The following is a 556-nucleotide window of genomic DNA, read 5'->3' as shown; positions in this document are numbered from 1 at the left end:
TGCTGTGGCTCAAGTGGTAGAGCACTAGCCTTGAGCTGAAGAGCTGAGGGACAGCGCCCAGGCCCAGAGTTCAGGCCCCACGACCGGACCCCCCCCCAAAAAAAAGAAAATGGATACAAAAATGTAACTGTAAGACCAGCAGGAATGATTGTGCTGACTTTTAACAGCTCACCAAAATGAATTTTTAGAACACCTGTCAGACAACATCTGCTAACTATCACTGAGGTCCTCTGTAGACTCCAGAAATGTGCTTTTATTATCTGACACCACAGGAAGAAAGAACACTGTAACAACAGCAGCCAGTGCACAGCCACAACAGACAGGGGCACCGTAACACGTCTCCATTTGTTCTGTGGCAAAACTACTGCCTCGTTCCTTTAGGGTCTAGTGAATTCTACCAGACTGTAGATGTTTTCTAGGTTACTGTGTACGTGGCGCTAGGTTTCTGTCAGTTCACCCATGTACTTGCTGGTTACTGTGGACAAGTTGCTTGCCTGCTCTAAGATGCTTCTGTATCTCTAAGGTATTGGGGCGTGACTGGGTGGGGCGCTGAGCC

This window comes from Dipodomys ordii, unplaced genomic scaffold, assembly GCF_000151885.1.
Source record: "Dipodomys ordii isolate 6190 unplaced genomic scaffold, Dord_2.0 Scaffold10, whole genome shotgun sequence".
NCBI lineage: Eukaryota > Metazoa > Chordata > Mammalia > Rodentia > Heteromyidae > Dipodomys > Dipodomys ordii.
The sequence above is the reverse complement of the archived record's forward strand: the minus strand, read 5'-3'. Positions refer to the sequence as shown.